The sequence below is a fragment of the Sorex araneus genome, chromosome X (genome assembly GCF_027595985.1).
Source record: "Sorex araneus isolate mSorAra2 chromosome X, mSorAra2.pri, whole genome shotgun sequence".
Taxonomy (NCBI): Eukaryota; Metazoa; Chordata; class Mammalia; order Eulipotyphla; family Soricidae; genus Sorex; species Sorex araneus.
The window spans coordinates 192,597,168-192,615,418 of record NC_073313.1 but is presented as its reverse complement, the minus strand read 5'-3'; the positions used below and the strand labels follow the sequence as shown (position 1 = coordinate 192,615,418).

The 18,251-nt window shown below is 47.5% G+C and overlaps 1 protein-coding gene across 1 annotated transcript in view; it reads right to left on the bottom strand.

Moving 5' to 3' along the window:
* The window catches only part of DAPL1 (death associated protein like 1), a 95,731-nt gene extending 79,251 nt beyond the window's left edge, over positions 1 to 16,480 (bottom strand). Inside the window, exon 1 of the mRNA XM_055122944.1 lies at positions 16,363 to 16,480. The gene's annotated coding sequence lies outside the window, so the exon portion shown is untranslated. The remainder of the gene's footprint in view (positions 1 to 16,362) is intronic.
* Positions 16,481 to 18,251: the final 1,771 nt, after the last annotated feature.

Here is an 18,251-nt window from a genome sequence, read left to right as displayed (position 1 = left end):
AACCAGCAGAATAGATTAGAGAGAGGAATTTGTCTCTGAGCCTTTTCAATTAGAGTTACTTCATGAGAAACAAACAGGGCTTTCTGCAGGGGAGAGGCAATGTCAGATACGAAAGAAAGTGGGGTTGGCAGTGTGAGGTCAGGGCTTGTGGCCTAGATCTGCTCCTTATCTGTTAAGTTCCACCAAGGAGGGTTTTGGGATTCAGCTTGCTTGTCTGGGTCTGTCTTCTCCGTCACCTGTCTCTATCCCTTGGGAAATTTAAATAACTAAATCTTCAGGAATTTCAATTGCTTGCTGTGCTTTTTTTTTTTTAAGAACATGGGTTCTGCTTTGAACACAAATGTCACCTTCTTCACATCTGAGATGGCACAGAGTCTATGAAGATATATTCCTCTTATTATATGGATGTGAATTTTGGTAACAGGTTGGAGCTGTGGTGAAGTTTGGTGTCTATGAAACCTCAAATCCAGACATCCATTTTACTCAAGTTAAATCAAGTTCGCAGTCGAAGGTACAAATCAGAACTCCCAATTCCTTCTTTTATTCATTTCTTATTAAGGAACTGTGATTTACAAAGTCTTGATAGCTGAGTTTTAGGCATATACCATTTCCAAATACTGGTTTAAACTTAGACACTTTTTCCTCACTGATTTTTTTCCCTGTAAGCTTCTCTTCAGAGTGAGAGTGCCTGTAATAACATTGCTTTGTCCCAGCATCTGTACTCCTGGAAACTGGTTTTAAAGTCGTCTTAAACCTTATCTGAAAGCAAGAACTCCACCTCTCCTCAGTTTTCATTCCTGATAGTCATGGTTCCCAGGACATCACCAAGAATGACCCCTGAGCACAGAACCAGGAATAAGCCCTGAGTCTCGCTGGGTCTGCACCAAAGATGAAAATAGAAAGCAAACTGACTAGAGGGTAGGATACAGTACAGGGGATAAGGAATTTGCCTTGCATGTTGCCATCCAGTTTGTTCCCCAGCACCACATATGTTTTCCCAGTGCTGCCAGGAGTAAGCCCTTAGTGCCACTGGATATGACCCAAAAGCCTTCCCACCAAAAAAGTATAACAACAAACAGAATACTGAGTGGGAGAGAGCATGAAAGAATATTTTGGAATAATAAAAATGTTTTCAATCTGAAATGAGATGATGACTAATCGACCGTTTGCATTAATTAGAATATCAGATTGTACATGTAATGACAATGTGTATGGTACACCAATCTTGTCTCAAAAAAATAAAATGTGTTGCTTAGATATTGTGCTTCAGTAGTTAAAAAAAAATGTAGAGACGGAACATGGCACCCTGCATTAGTAAAGAAATGGTAACTTCTAGAAAGTATATTAAATCATTCAACTTTGTAGTAAAAGGGTTAAGTTCATATAAATTCTTATGCATGAGGAAACAAGATCATCCTAAGCAATACAAACTGTCTGCAATATGAAAATTTTGAGCAATGTGAAAACCTTATTGACAAGAAATACATGGCTTCTTTTATATAATTAGATAATTCTTTTATATAATTAGATTTGTATATATATGTATTAAATAAAAAGAATAAATACCCAAAAAAAAGCAAGAACTCAGAAGCTGGAAATCTGATTATACAATCCTATTCCATCATGGATTTGATGAATTTATTTTATATGGAATGATTCAAAGCCCACAAGCTTCTTCCAACCATCCTTTCCGTATATTTGCCCATACTTTTTCTTATCCCCTTAGAAAACTCACCTACTTTGTCCAAATAATCCCTTTCCCTATTTGTGTTGCCCCTTAACATTTTAATGAAAAATCCCTGGTGTCCAAATTGGGAGACATATTTGAGCTTCATTTCCTGTACCCAGGTAGTATTATAGTTTTCTTTTTATCAAAAGTCAGTGCTGGGTGGAATGATAGTACAGCTGGTAGGGTGTGTGCCTTACATGTCCTATGCCCCAAACCTCCTTTGGTCCTTCATGTCCTGCAGAGTATGACCTCTGAATGCTAGAGCCGGGAGAAAGCCCTGAGCACCGCTGGCTGTCGTGGCCAAACAAACAAACAAACAAACAAACAAAAGTCAATCTCTTGGTTTTATTGACTTTTGAGCACTTGGTGCGGGAGGTAAGTCCTTGCTCAGTTGCACTTCCCAGGTAGGAGTCCCTTTCCCCAAAGAGATCCACTTAAACTCAGATAATTAATGGTCTAATCTTTTCCCATGTCATCACAGGCTCCTGGGGTTCACTTCCTTAGGCTCCCATAGGCTCCCCCACTGCTTTGCTCACCTGCCTTTTAAACATTTTTTGAGAGACTTGGGCCACATCCAGCAGTGCTCCAGAGCTAGTTCTGGTTCTGTGCCATAAATTGTGCTAGGGCTTTGACCTGGAGTCAGTGGGATTCAAAGCAAATGCCACCACCCCTGTACTATCTCTCTAGCCCCTAGCAAATTTTAACTTTGTTAATTGTATAATAGTTTGGGTTAGATGGTTACATTAGAGCCAGAGTGTATGTTATGATGCACAAAGTTACTGCACCCCCACCACTAAGTGCCCATGACTGTTGGTTTTGTCCTGATGCTACCTCTAGTTTTCATTATTCACTCTCCCATCCCCATTTCAGAGACTGGAAATCAGCATGGTAATCCTAGGTCAAAGTTTTGTCATCGTTTGATACTATCTTTCCCTTGTTTTGTCTCACTATTTTTGGAAGATGATTGAGAGCACCTGGTACTTGTCCTGCCTCTGACTTACTTCACTCAGCATGAAAACCACCAGTTCCACCTCCAGTTCCAGCAATTTTCACAGTATCTTTTCTTGGGCTGCATAGTATTCCACCTCTAAAACCATTCATATATTTGATTGTTTTCATATTCTGGCTGTTACATAAAGTACTGCAATGAACATAGGTGTGTGTGTGTGTATTTGCACTAATGTTTTTGGACTGGAGCAATAGCACAGTGGTTAGGGCAGTTGCCTTGCACGCGCTGACCCAGGTTCGATTCCTCTGTCCCTCTCAGAGAGCCTAGCAAGCTACCGAGAGTATCCCACCCGCACGGCAGAGCCTGGCAAGCTCCCCGTGTCATATTCGATATGCCAAAAACAGTAACCACAAGACTCACAATGGAGACATTACTGGTGCCAACTCGAGTAAATAGATGAACAACAGGACGGCAGTACTACAGTGCTACAGTGCTACAGTTTTTGTGTTGGGGGGATAGATACCAAGACATGAATCATGAGATTATATGGAAGTTCTACTCTTACTTTTATGAGAAATCATTATAGTGTTTTCCGCAGAGGCTGAACCAGACAACATTCCCACCCACAGTAACAAAGTGTTCCCTTTTCACCATATCCACACTCTCACTGATTATTTCTGTTTTTTTTTTATTTATGCCATTCTCACAGGCATAAGAGGATAGATATCTCATTGCTTATTTGATTTGCATTTTCCTGATAACCAGAGAACACGTTTCTCCCACAGACCTCCTGTCTTCCAGTTCCCCTTTTAACTTCTGCACCAACTGCTAAGCAGAGCACAGCTCCTCTGGGTGATGCCTCCACAGTCCCCTCACCACCAGGGCTCAGCGAAGACTCAGCTGTAGGCTTGGTGGGGGAGAGGAGTGTGGCACTGGGGTGTGGGGGAGCTCACCTACTGAGGGGTGGGCAGCCTGGTCTCACCTGAGCTTCCAACCTTTTCATCCAACCACTTCATCTCTCCTTTCACAGGACTGCTCATACTAAATATTTTCCAGTAAGAAACAGCCTTCAGGAAGGAGCAATAGTACAGTGCCTAGGGCATTTGCATGTGGTCAACTCACGTTCAATCCCCAGCATCCCATATGTGGTTCCACAACCCTCCCTCCGGGAGTGACTTCTGAATGCAGAGCCAGGAGTAAGTCCTGAGCATTGCCAGGTGTGGGCCCCCAACCCAACCCAACCAAACCAAACCAAAACTAAGAAAAAAAGAGAGAGAGAGAGAGAAAGAAAGAAAGAAAGAAAGAAAGAAAGAAAGAAAGAAAGAAAGAAAGAAAGAAAGAAAGAAAGAAAGAAAGAAAGAAAGAAAGAAAGAAAGAAAGAAAGAGAGGAAGAGAGGAAGGAAGGAAAACAGTCTCTCCCACTCCCATCCCAGGAAGGATTCTGGGAGTAGAGTTAGCCCAACTCATAAAACCATTGGAGTCTGAGGAGGGCAGTGCTGAGAGACTCATTTAAGGCAACTCCAATCAAACCAACCGCGCTTTGTGGGCAAGGGAGATTCATTTTAACACCTAAGAATGCATTTGTCATTGTATCTATTTATTTATTTGATTAAGGGACCACAACTGATAGTGCTGAGGGCTACTCCTGGCTCTGTGCTCAAATGTTCCCTCTAGGCAGGGCTGGGGGAACCGCAGCAGGAGCTCAACTTGCTGGGCTACCTATCTGGCCCTGTATTTTACATTCTCCATAAAATTCTAAAACAAGTGGCTTTCCATCATAAAGTTAATTATTTGAACCGTTCGGAGGCATTCTGTCTGTCTCCCACGCTGTCTGCGGCGGGTTTTCTGTGCAAGTACCCATCTGTCTAGCACTTCCTGCACATGGCCACTAGAGGGCACGTGATTTCCAGCCCACGGCCAATTCCCCAGGCAGTGCTGCAGAAAGGACAGTTTTTGTTTGTTTGTTTGTTTGTTTGTTTTCTCACAGAAACAGGAGGCAAGAACTTGTAATCCCCGGGATATGCGAAGGCATTTTCTACAGCACTCATCTGTGAAATGCTGGCTGCGAGAAGCAGATATTCTGGCGAGGGGAGAAAGACTGCCTTCTTTGTTCCTCTCGCTTACTCCCACCCAGGAAAGGAGGAAGGGGCTGCAGAAAGCAGCCCCCAGAGGAGGCTGGCTCTTTCTCAGATGACTGCGGGGATAAATTGACAGGCTACATGTGTCTCTGCTGGCGTCACGGTAGTGTGAAATAATGCGTCCTGGAGTCAGAGGATCTGGGACTCATTCCCCACACCCAGGCCTCCTGCCAACATGGTACTAGTGTGGGCTGCTTGGCAGAGCTCCAGTGATAACTTGGTGGGAGGCAGGAAAGGGCTTCTGGACACCAAGGCACACGGGGATGATGGCTCTAGGACACAGACATTTCGGAAACTCCTTGGGTCCAGCTCCCAGAAGAGTGACTGACCACAGTGGGTCCACAGGGAAACAGACAGTGATGGGACAGAGAAAGAAGGTCCCCGGGTAAATACACACAAGTGTGGGTCCAGCGGAAGAAGTCAGACGGGAGAGGGAGTACAGCAGGGAAGACGCTTGCCTTGCACACAGACAACTCGGATTCCACCCACAGCACCCGATACGGTCCCCTGAGCCCCCCTCAGGACTGATCTCTGCGCACAGAGCCAGAATTAAGCCCTGAGCACCAGCCAAGTGTGGCCCAAAACAAACAAAAAAAAGGTAGGAGTGACCAGGATAAGATCCAAATTATAATGTTTAACTTCTAAATTAGCAAGCAAAACTTTAAATGGAAAGTAGAAATGGTGGGAGGAGCTTGGGCAAAGCATACAATTTTGTACTATAAGGAAATCTTGTACTATAATTGAAAAGCCTGGGTTTTTTTTTTCCAAGGGGGATGGACATGCCCAGTGGTGTTCAGAGCTTACTTTTGGCCCTGCACTCAGGGACAATGCTTGCCGGTGGTGGTGGGACCATCTGGGGTACTGGGGTCGGCTGCATGCAAGGCAAGTTCTGTGAGCCCTGTACTATGTCTCTGAGCCTAAATGAAAGGTCTGAACTAGGATGTTGAACTGAGTCTTTGTAAAGCAATAATCACATCTCTCTGTCTCAACATTTACTAATTATGACCTAGAGAGGAGAACATGTGTGTAAACTTCTGAGCTTCTAGGTTCTCATCTCTCATGTGGGCAAAATTGTGCTTATAAGCCTGTCTGGATTTGGAGAGACAACTTCCTAGTTCTCTTTCTTCTTTAGGAAGTTTAATTTGGGGGCACCACCATTCATCCCAAGATATTTGCTGTGTACCTATATGAGCCAGGTTGCTTTCAGTTGCAAATAACAGAAAACCACACCTACATGGCAGTAAACAATAATGACTTCTTTATTACAAGAAGTCAAGGGGGGAGGGGGGCTGAAACAATTGAAACAATAGTACAGCGGGTAGGGCACATGCCTTGCATGCGGCTGACCTGGATTCAATTCCCAGCATCCCATATGGTCCTGTATGGTCCCCTTATGGTCCCCCTAGAACCACCAGGAATAATTCCTGTGTGCAAAGCCAAGCCAGGAGTAACCCCTGTGCATCAATGGGTGTGACCCAATAAGCAAAAAAAAAAAAAAAAGAAAAAAGAAAAAAGAAAGAAAGAAGAAGAAGAAGAAGTCAAAAGGTTCTTTGGTAGTTCTAGAGCTCTGGTGATGCATAGTGTTAGCAAACTCACTTATTTGTGATAATCTGAGTTATCACAAACTCAGATCTGACTTCTGTACTTCAGCTCTACCATCCTCTACAAGGTGACTTCTGTCCCCACACCTCTTCTGTGCTGTAGGAAACCCTTTTTCCCTCACCTAGAAACAGGCAAGTCCTTGCTTTGGACATAACTCTTTAGAATCTTTCTGGGCTGGTTTCCCAGAAGTCCTCCCAATTTCCAACCCTGAACTTTCATCACGCCTGACCTTGAGTCAGTTCCTGGCAAGATGGATGGGTTTCCATGATTAGGACAGAACAATCATAATTTAGTTTAGTCTTTTGGAGTTCTTGTACCAAAACAAGACCTAGCACAAAAAGAGGAACAAATAACTTTTGGTTGGCAACTGAGAGCAAATTCTGGTTGGTGTTGAGCATATGATAGTTACTTACTAACATGCTCTTCCTGAGGCTCTCAGAGGAGAGATTATGGACCAGCCAACAGGCATTAAAAATAAAATGCATAAAACTTTTTTTTTTGCTTTTTGGGTCACACCCAGTGATGCACAGGGGTTACTCCTGGTTCTACACTCAGGAATTATTCCTGGCAGTGCTCAGGGGACCATATGGGATGCTGGGATTCGAACCTGGGTTGGCCGCATGCAAGGCAAACGTCCTACCTGCTGTGCTATCGCTCCAGCCCTGAAATGTATAAAACTTTCGGCCAGAGAAGAACTGATTATGAGAAGTAACCCATAATCAGTGGTCAGGAAGGATTTCTTGGAAGAGGTGCTCTTTGAGATCTGGGGCATCAAACAGGAATTTTCCAAACAAATCTGGCAAGAGTGGAATGAGGATATGCTTGAAGCCCAGGGGTCAAGAAGGTTATGATGTGGATATCAGAGGGAAGGTCACTGTGGAAAGGGAGAGAGGGTGCTGAGTGGGTTAGGAAGATCTTAGTATCCCTGGAGGGATACTATTCTACAGCAGTGGAGCACAGGCGGGTGTAGGGCCTAGAAAGAGAATTCAATGGGCTGAGCACACACTTTGCATGCCATGTGTCCTGGGTTTGATCCTGGGGAGCATGTGGTCCCCAAGCACTGAGCAGGGAGTCATCCCCAACCCTCTGGGTGTGGTGACAGAAAATGTGGATGTGAAATCAATACAGCCACGGAAGGCAGCAAGACTGTGAGATGCAGACAATAGAGTGTAAGTTCCTGCCTCTCCCAAATATAAGTCCATGAGGACTCATATTCCACAATACTCACTGCCTGGTACTGACAGGCAGTATCCAGTGACCCAGGTACATGGAGTCGATTCTGATGCAATCTATGGCTCGGTTGATAGACGCGAACTATAGACAATTTTATTCAGGATGAACCGTGATTAGATTGGAGCAAATGAAAGGCAATACATTTGGGATGAGGGCAGGTGGTGAGCGGGAGGTGGAAGATAAAGTTAGTGGTTACATGGGGGATGACTGACTTTAGCAGAAACAACATTATTTGTCTAGATTCCATAGGTGTCAGCATTCCATGTCCCACTATCACTATTGTCAATCAGTTATTTGTCTAGATTCCATAGGTGTCCATGTTCCACATTCCAATCCAGCCACTGGTAATTGCCAATCATTAATCTATACTAATCTCTGGGGATTGTCAGACCCCCTGGTGTCACTCTGCCACCCCCGTCCAGGTTCCTGGGAGCATTCTTGCAGTTCAACTGGTCCAGTTGGTTTCGGAGCTTTGCCAGCAGGAACTCCAACACCTGCCGATCCCTAATGCCGAAAACAAATGCTCTCAGTCCATGCTTAATGAATATTTCTTGAGTTAATCAGGCATGTGAGTGAAAGTCAGATACATGATGGTCATTTTGAAGGTCCTGGACCCCATCACCAGCTATAGCACAACCTCCCTCTCTTCTGTCCCCATCACGTTCCACCTCCCTTCCACCTCTTAGTCTGTAAATCCATGCACACGTCTCCTGCTCATCCTACAAATGAGGGACAAAGACTCCCCTGGCAAGCTGGGTGGCCTCTGCCAAAGCACATCCTCCTGAGCCCAAGAGACAATTCCCAGGCAGCTGCTGAGGCGCCGGGGACACTTTCAGGGGATTACAGCGGCGCACACAAATCCTTCCCTGCTCAGACCACAGCACTGTCTCCGGGTGACTGATGGAATTAAACATGGTCGGGAGGGATGGAAAGTCCAAGGAGGTTTGTGGTCCGATATAAAGAAACGTAAATGTTATTTTCCTTCAAAGCATTCTGAGGCTGTCATGGATTTTTTCCCCGCCCCTTGAGAGATGAGCATGAATTCTACCTCCTGCCTTAGGAAGTTCGCTCAATCCTTAGCCTCACTGGGGGCTGGCAGCCAAACCTCTTCTACCCTGACAAGGGTCTCTGGTTCACCCGGACACAGCAATGACTCAACTGTCACCGGAGCTTTGTTCCGGGAGACCCTTCCTGTTTCCCTCAGATGGAGGGACAGTCTTGCGCTCTCCCGCTCTCCTCTCCCAGTTTGCTTAGGTCTGCCCGGGCTACCCAACTTCTCTATTCTTCAGTTTCCTCACTTGTAGAAGGTAGATAATGCAAATACAGGTGCTCTGGCGTGCTGAAGGATTAGAAGAGGATATACATGTAATGGTCCTTTGCAACTAGCTAGAGTATATCTTCAGGAAAGGTGGATAATTATTACTGTCATGTCTTCTGTAGAAATGGCGTTCCTCTGGTCTTGGATCAGCAACGTTTCCTCAGTGACAGGAGGAAAGTGTCCTGTGAGCAGGACTGCAGATGCAGCTCATGTGGTTGAGGATGAGCCTTATGCACGTGGGGTCCAGGCTTCACTTGTCAGCACTTCCGAGCCCCCAAGCACTGCGCTGGGTATGTCCCTTCCCCAACTCTGATTTTAGCAAAGAATCCTGTCGCTCCTTGCAGATGAACATGAACAGGAGACAGTCCCTATTTTAGCCTCTTTTATTAAATTCAGCACAAATACGGGGGGTGGGGAGTAGAAAATAAATGCATGAGTAATTGCTACATGTAAAAAGTTATAATGAGTACCTTCACTGGAAGGAAAAATTACTGCCAGCCACCCAAGGAGTGTGTTCTGTTTTGACTTTACAATCCAATTAATCTTAGTGCCCCAAATATTTACTGTATCCATTTTGAGACCTGAGAGATAGTCCAGTGGATAGGGCATCTGCCTTGATGTGGCAGATTCTGGTTCCATCCCTGGTACTACATGTGGCTTCCTGAGCACCGCCAGAGTGAACTCACTCCTAAACACAGGTAGGTAGTAAGCCCTGAGTACAGTCAGGTGAGGCTCCGAAAGCAAAATGAATAAAAGGAATTAATCTTTCTAAAAAATGAAAATGGTTCATTTGGATGTGTTTGTGTGTGTGTGTCTGTTTCCTTCAGGGCAAAAAAATGAAAACTGTTGTGGTAGAACAAGTCCATCATGCCTCCCTTACTTTCGGGAAAACGAAGTCCAGGGTTTCTACTTTTGGGGGGAAGAACAAGCAAGCAAAGCAGCATGGTTTCGGAAGGCAAGGGTCATCTTCATCATCACCATCCCATTGATCATCGAATTTCTCTAGTGGTCTCAGGTAACATCTCCATTTGTCCTAGATTTTGGAAGCCTCTCTCTACTCGTCCTTCCCAATGATGCTGCATCGGAGGCTCTTCCAGGGTCAGGGGAATGAGACCCAGCTTGTTACTGGTTTTGGCATATTAATACACCATGGGGACCTTGCAAGGCTCTCCCATGTGGGCGGGAAACTCCCGGTAGTTTGCCAGGTTCTCCCAGAGGGAGAAGTAGGCTATCAGATATCGCGTGGCCGGGAGCTAGCTTTTAAGTCTCTGGATGTTGGCCGTGGATGGGATTACACGGTGCTGGGGGTGGGGAAAGGGGGGGGCAGTCCCTGGGTGTGACTGCATAGCTACTGGGAAATGGGTAATCTGGGCGGAGGAAGCCCAGTCCCGTTCTGAGCAGCCTTGGAGGTCTCAGACCCAGATCCCACACACCTGGGTTCCTCTGCCAGTACCTTCATGAGTGAGGCTCATCCGAACATGTGGAGAGGGGCCTTGTGTATGGCTGTGGCTAGGCTCCGGAGGTTCTCGGCCACCGGGAGCTCTGCTTGGCTAGGGAGAGAAGCTGGAGCCCATCCCCTCTAAGGGGCCCTGGAGAAAACAGCCAGGCGCACGGGCAAGACTCTCTGCGTCGCTCTCTTCCGGGAGCTTGCTTTTAAGTCTCTGGATGCGGGGCGGTTGATGGGATCACAACGCAAGGGCTTAAGTGGGAATTTTGCAAATGTACCTTCTCTGAGACCCTGGGAGAGGGCACAAGAGATCTCAGTGGATGTTGCTTAAGGAAAATAGATAATAGTCCCAGTTCATTAAAATGCCATCTGCTTTCAATAAAATGGCAAAGTCATTATTAGCCAAGTCAGGGGGTCTCAGGCTCATGCCAAGAAAGAGTTGACCCAAAGATATTTGGAAATGATCACTCTGGACAGAAACTGAGTGCTAAAAGGAGGTAAAGTACTATACATGATAACATTTCACTAACACTGCAAACCACTGAACCTAAAAGGGGGAGAGGGAGCGACGGAGAGGGAGAGAGACAGACAGGGAGAGAGACAGAGTCAGAGACACACAGAGAGAGACAGAGAGATGTATCTACCATAGAGGCAGGCTGGGGAGGTGGTGACAGAAGGGAAACTGAAGACATTGGTGATGGGAAACAGACACAGATCAAGGGAACTTGTATGTGTTGGAAACTTGTATGACTAAAACACAATCATAAACAACTTTATAACTGGGTATCTCATGGTGATTCAACCAAAAATATTTTTTAAATGAGAAAAAAAGTTAGAGTTCACCTACTGATTCTCCCCTTACAATACCACAAAGGGCACAGTCACCCCTCATTCCCTTCCCAGGCCAGTGCTTTTTACATTAAACCAGGCTGCTCCTGTCACTAGCATAAAACATTCTTCCAGCGTTTGGGGTTGAGAAAAATACAGGGCCCAGCTGCATGGCCACAAAGTTAGCTGCTCTATAAAGACAGATGTTGGGTGTGTATGGAAAAAGGTCACTGGGACTCAGGAATGGTCTACCCTCGGGGCTGAGTGTGGGAGGGAAACAGGGCGACAGAGGAAGTCATTGGTTGCTGGGCCCAACCCTTAGAAATTAAGAGCAGGAAGCACCCTTGGCAATATATCGGGGGAGGGGGGGTATCTGTTAAGATGGTTTTGGGCTGGAGCAATAGCACAGCGGGTAGGGCATTTGCCTTGCATGCGGCCGGCCGGGGTTCGATTCCCAGCATCCCATATGGTCCCCAGAGCACCGCCAGGAGTAATTCCTGAGTGCATGAGCCAGGAGTAACCCCTGTGCATCACCGGGTATGACCCAAAAAACAAACAAAAAAAAACCAAAACAAAACAAAACAAAAAACCCCAACCCCCCCCCCCCAAGATGGTTTTACCTTTCATCATTGGAAAGCCCAGCTAACAGTGGCTTTCCTACAATAAGGGCCCGTGCATGTAGTGGTGACATGAAGCTCATAGTGATCGTACGGATTCCAGGCCTGATTGGGACTTCCATGCCACTGCTTTACTATCATTAGCAGGTGGGTACACCCCTTCAAGGACAAGAAGCCTGTCGTGACTAGCTCGAGGCAAGAGTAAGCCAACAAGGGTCAGTAGGTGAGTTCTGCAGGAGCGTGGCCTTGTCAGGAGCTTTCCTGAAAGCAACAGAGGCATGTGTTTGCTTCTAAATCATGGAATATCAGGTTGCAAGGGGTGGGTCGGGGTGGTTGGCTTCTAGGAATAGAGGTTTTGCTTCTTGGGGGAAAAAAATTCAAAAGAGTTTTTCTGGAATTGGAATAAATGGAATTCTTCTGGGATTGTAGATAGAATAAATAAGAAAGTGGAAAACCCAACCATCTTTTCTACATATAAGAAAAATCTCATGGCCAAGCATGGGGCGCTAAGATTTTATTTATGGGTTAACATCTGGGCTCTATCAAATACTCGCTTACATAGTTAACAAGACACCCAACATTTTCAAGACACATTTTGTACAAAATGAGAAAACTCCTGAAATTTCTCCTGAAGACCTGCCTTGAGCATCAAATAAATAAATGCAGGGGGTACAGGACAAAGCCCTCAAATTGGCAGCTATCACTACACTCCTATTTAAGGTCCAACATGGGCAAGAGTGCACGTGATAAAACGGGAACATAGTTCACACAAACACGCAGTTCACAGAGCCGCATCTCAAGGTTCTAAGCCTCCTTTCAAGTGCGCTGCCCAGTGCGGGTGAGATCATTTCCTTGGATATTCATGGAAAGCAGTTGCCCATCTTAAAACTCCCACGAACTGGAAAGGAGACGGATTCCCCGAGTCCACTGCTGCCCACCTGGTGGAGAGGGCAGGGCAGATGCGGCCACCCACACCCACTTCTCCATTTCCCATGACATACTCTTTTTTTTGTCTTTTGTTTGGGAAGCACATTCGGTGCTGTTCAGGGTTTACTCCCGGCTCTGCGCTCAGGGACACACTTGGTGGGCTCAGGGCACCATCTGGGATGCCAGGAACTGAACCCGGGACCACTATAAGCAAGGCAAATGCCCTTCCTGCAGTACCATATACAACTCGAGCCCCTCTTGTGACGTGTTCTGCAGTGGGACCTCCTGCTTCCACACTTGCTCAGGAAGGGTCTTCCGGAGCCAGAGGACTTTCTGCCTTCATGTCACTCTGCCTCGAGCTGTCCTCACTTTTCTGGCTTTCCCTTGCCCAAGCACCATGCTTTCTGCTCTGCACTTCCCAAAGGGTATCCTAAGTAACACGACTGCCTGTCATGCTCACGCACTTGAGGAACCTGCTTTGGTTGAGAGTATGCCAACACTGGATACAAACACATTTAAAACTCTGAGACATCCTCAGAGCAAGTAAGTTAATGTTCTTTAACCCAAGGTTTCCTTGTGTACGGACTGAGGCCTTGCCCTGGGGCTGAGGAGACAGAGCTGGAGTTGAGGGCACAAGCCTTGCATCTGTGACATCTGGAGGCCCCTGAGCACTGCTGGGGACTTTACAACACCCAGGCCGAGCACTGACCACCCCTCCTGGTGGGCCAGGAGCACTACTTGGGAGAACCCCTCCCCCCCAAAGAAAAAGAAACCTTGGCCTTGGGAAGAGCATTAGGAGTCTGAGTTGGTCACGTCTTGAGTTTGCCACAGTTGCCAGTCGGACCCGCTCTCCCAGCTCACCCCGCTCAGTCTGTCCCTGGGGGACCTCCCTGTTGAACCCTTTTCAGCCGAGCAGGTCTCTTAAGTGTGAAGACCGGGTGCGGATCTGAGATGAAACCAGTAAATGATGCATCCCTTCTTGGCGCCACTTAGAAACTCTCTCTACCTCCGTATGTTCCCGGGGATGAGAAATGAGATCATGTCTGAAAAGTGCTTTACAAACCATTAAATGCTATATAAATGTTAGTTGTTACTATTACGATGACTCACTCCAGTGCTCCAATCCCCTTCTCCACGGGAAGTGGCATTTTCAGAATTACGGTTTTCTAATACAGAAATAACCAAAACCCACACGTAGAGTACCAGCACTTTCTACAAGAGCACAGACGGTAAGATGAGCGTAAAGGATGCAATCCCCTCTCCAAAGAAGGAAGAAGAGCGTGCACCCTCCGCTAAGACTCCTGCTCACCCCCACACATCCCAAGAAGCACCCCCGCACACGCCCCAACAGAGCCAGGCACTCCACGCTCCCTCTGGTCTGCGTGCCCAGCCCCGGGGGCAGAGCCTCTCATCACACACAGCAGGCGGGGCCCCGAGGCTCACATTCCACAGAGCAATCCTTTAACACGGGGCCAGGAAACATCAGCAGAGGCCTGCACAATGGGCCCTTCCCTTCCTTGTTTGTTTGGAGAGGTCGGAGCGTGGCTCGGCTCTTCCTCTCCCCACACAGCGGCCCCTGTCAGCGGCACGCCCGGCCAGAGAGCACAGCCTTGCTTTGCAGAGGCTCAAGAGCAAGGCTGGAGTCCATTCAGCTGACTTCTTCCTTACCCCTACTCCAGAGAAAACAAACCAGAACAGAGTGTCAGGGTCTCTGCAAACCAAGGAGATTAGCCACGACTAGAAATACTCGACTAATCCAGACACAAAGGGACAAAATCTGGATGATTCCACCACCCAGGCGCAGAGGCTGAATCGGACTGGAACTGGGCAGAGGCTGAGCAGGAGCTGGGGAAGGAGGAATTGGGGCCTTCGATCAGGAACTGGGAATGTGAGGGGGGTGTTGCTGAGAACACTGAAAAGGATTGGAAATGGAGGGTGTGGTGGTAAAGTGCCCCATGCATGTTCTGATGCCACTGAACTGTTCATCTACAGATGGTTAAAAACAAAGGCACCGGGGCGGGGCAGACAGCTCAAACGGGTGGAGTTTGAGCATGCTTTGCATCCAGGAGAACTCAAGTTTGGTCGCTTTCACAGCATCATGCTGCCCCCGAGTATCACTGGGTACAGCCCTGAGCACAGTTGGGAAGGCCCCTGCAAAAAAAAAAAAAAGGCTTAAAATGCTTCCTGGCAAGCCCTGAGCCCCCATTGCAGGTGGAACACCGTCTACATATTTCTGCTGTTTGGCATTGCAACAATGTGTGCGGTCTGGCTCAGAAGCAAGTGTATGTGATTTAAAAGCCCCAACTTAAAAATGTGCCCCCAGTGGGTACTGTGAGTAGGAAAAGATGTGGGAACACTGTGGCCAGGGCTGCACCCCCTGGCAAGCATGAGTGTGTGCAGCTTGGTGACCGCTCCCCTCCCCCCCTCTCCCCTCCCCCCCTGCACACTATAACCAGCGGGCGCCAGTGGCTCCAACGCTAACACCGATAACAGTGGCAACAATGGAAAGGGTAGGGGGAAAATCGTGAAGGAAAGGTTAAAATGATTCATCTCCACGTATGTTTTACCGCAACAAACACCAATCACACCAAAACCCATTTGGTAGCACCCCACGGTGCCCATCCCTGGGTGCTCTTGCTCCTGCCGAGAGGGTGTGCAGGGGGAAGGTGCCCTGCACGGGTCTTCTCTGCAGCGCATCTGAGTCCAGGAAGTAGGACCTGGCCTGAAACTGCTCAGACGGCTGCAGGCTTCACAGAGCCGGGGCAGGGTGGAGGGCAGAGGCAGAAGTCTCATCTCCTCTGCCGTAAGAATCTTGCGATTGTAAGGAGAGGAAAGATGAAATCTACTCAGCAAAGACAAGTTTGTTTATTTGTTTGTTTTTCCCCTCTCCCCGGTCTTTTGTTGAATGTGAGGGGGGGGAAATGCAACACAGGAGAAAGAAGCGACAGGTTGCGCCTGGACGTGGGTGGCAGTGGACTTCAGGCGGCGGCCTCTAGGTGGCGCACACACCGTGATAAACGCCCCGAGAGGCGCACTCAGCTCCGGGCTCTGGTTCCGAAGCGGGAGGGCTTCTAAAAAACAAGCTCTTTCCACCTCGGCTGCAAGACGGCCCCCGAGTCCAAAGCCTCTCACCCCCAAATTAAAGACTGCAACCCTCTGATCATCTTGGAGACAACAGGGGCCGGCCCGCGAGGCTGTCGCCTTTGCCTGCAGCAGCGGGGCTGTGTGCGCCCATGGAAACAGTTCAGCGCGGCAATAAAGGGCCGCCTTCACCCAGAGTGTGTGGGCACAATGGCAGAAGGGGTGATGCTTTCTGCTGTCCGCTCAGCTCCTGGATGGAGTAGGTATTCTCCTGCACCCCCCCCCCCATCCCCACCACCCCATAAAGCTGTATGTGCCAGGGCAGAGAATGCCCAAGTGAGCAGAACACCAAGACGGAGCCAGCAGCCCCAGGAAGGCGGGCAAGGCCAGCAGCCAGAAAGGAGGAGGGGCTGGTCCTCGTCCCCTTCCAGGCCGTTCTTGTTTACACACTCAATTAGCATGCACACCGGGCAGAGACAGACTCGTAGCTGACCTGGATAATGAAGCAATCCTTTGCTGCAGAAAATGGAGCGGCAGTGTTTTCGACCTGGGAGCCCAGGTTAATTCCGTTTTCCCCCTCCTAGACTATCCTGCTGCCAGGGGTCAGTTACTTCACCCCCCCCCACCCCGCTGGCTGAGCAGGTGTGTCCACCAGCCTCTGGGAGACTGGGATGCCTTCAATGGTCAGCTGCTTTCCCAGAGGGCCAGCCAAGGGCACCACTCTTGACACGCGGCCAAGGCAAGCCATGGAGGCGGCAGAAACTTCTATCTGAGCCTTCGGAAAGCAACGATGGTGGTCACCACCCACTAGGGTGATCAACTAGCCACCCTTGGGGTAGTTAAAATGAAGACTAAAATTTAATGTTTAACTCCTTACTTGGCCTGGCCACATTTCAAACACATTATTGGGACTTGTGGCCCGTGGTTACTGTAACAGATAGTGGGAAAGTAGCCACCACCACCCCCTCCTGCCTCTGTCACAGAATATGATGCTCGTTGGTACTGTGGCATCTGGGGGAACCCAGAGGATGAGTTGAGTCCACTTTTAAAAAGTGGAGCAATTACCTAAGATAACATGGATGGTAGGATATGGAGGCTCAACCACCTTGTATCTTCAGCCTGGAAATGATGTTCTAATTTCTACTTTGAAGTTTAAAGGCATCTTAAAAGGCATCTTAGCTTTTAAAGGCATCCAGTGCACTTAATGCCAGGGTTTGGAGGGTGGTGGTTTCGTTACTGGAATAGAATTTTAAGTGATTTAGAAGTATGCTTGCTAACATTAGCTCCAGACAGGAAACTCATTTCCAGTTTCATCATCCATGGTATTCTCCTCCAGTCTCCCCCTGAATAAACTCTCAGATGTACTATGTGCTAGATTAAGAATTTTCACTTGTCTCAATGAATTCTCATCACCTCTCTCTATGTAAACAGCATCACCACCCCCATTCACTTTTTCCCCTCCTCTGCTCCTGCTTCCTCAGCCCCCCTTAGATTTGTTAATGGAGGAGAGTCATTCCCTTTACCCCTTCTAATTTGAGCATGCTATAAGATTTGAAACTATTAGAGCCACTTATCTACCAAAATCTTGAGGAGGAAATAGCTGAGATAACCAGCAAAGGAGCAGAATTGATTTAAGCCACTGCTGGTCTTCTGGGCTCAATGATATTTGCCATTTGTCCCCTGGATCATTTGAGCATTTAGAAGCAGACTTTCTGTGACTTGCAGCCCACTAACCATGGCTGGTAATCCCATTCTGCCGATAACACTCTGGCTTGCCTGGAGATAACTAGATAGTGAAAGGCACAGGTACAAATACAGATGTCCTTGATCTCCCAAACACCTTGACCTTGGTATTATGTTCTTACAATTATGTTTCTTTTTGACATGAACTCTTTAGTTCAAAAGAGATGCGGAGGGGCTGGAGCTATAGCACAGTGGGTAGGGCGTTTGCCTTGCACACGGTCGACCCGGGTTCGATTCCCAGCATCCCATATGGTCCCCTGAGCACCAACAGGAGTAATTCTTGAGTGCAGAGCCAGGAATAACCCCTGTGCATTGCCGGATGTGACCCAAAAAAGAAAAAAAATAGAGACAGATGCAGGCCTTGGAGTTAAAAAGATAGTAGAGGAGGTAAAACTTTTTCCTTCCATGAAGTGAATACCATTTCAATCCTTAGCAAAAGCACATGGTTTTGTAATACCATCAGGAGCGACCCCTGAGCAGAATCAGGAGTAAACCCTGTACACCACCACGGATATCCCAACGTTCCCCTCACCCTCATTAGCTCAACCCCTTGGAAAAAAATGTTATCATAAAAGTGATCAGAACCAAGAAAGGCATTCGTAACGAAATAAGAATATTTCACTCAAAGGGCCAGAGAGA